Below are 235 nucleotides of genomic sequence, written 5' to 3'. Positions count from 1 at the left end.
TGAAAATTGCAACCATCTACCAGCCGTCAGTCAATCAAAGCACAAAATCACTCGACAGGCAACAACCGCATACCGACGTCGAAACCGCGAGTATGTTGCAGAATCCGGCCTCGTACTGATAGCTTGCAGAAATCTGGATCAGCATTGCATTCAACATCTGCACCAAAAGTTTCCTTGCAGGGAGAGGAAATCCAGAGAAGAAAGGAAATATTTGGCAGGCGCCGAGTGCACTGTA

The sequence above is a fragment of the Penaeus monodon genome, chromosome 32, assembly GCF_015228065.2.
Source record: "Penaeus monodon isolate SGIC_2016 chromosome 32, NSTDA_Pmon_1, whole genome shotgun sequence".
Classification (NCBI taxonomy): domain Eukaryota; kingdom Metazoa; phylum Arthropoda; class Malacostraca; order Decapoda; family Penaeidae; genus Penaeus; species Penaeus monodon.
This window is presented reverse-complemented; position numbering follows the sequence as displayed.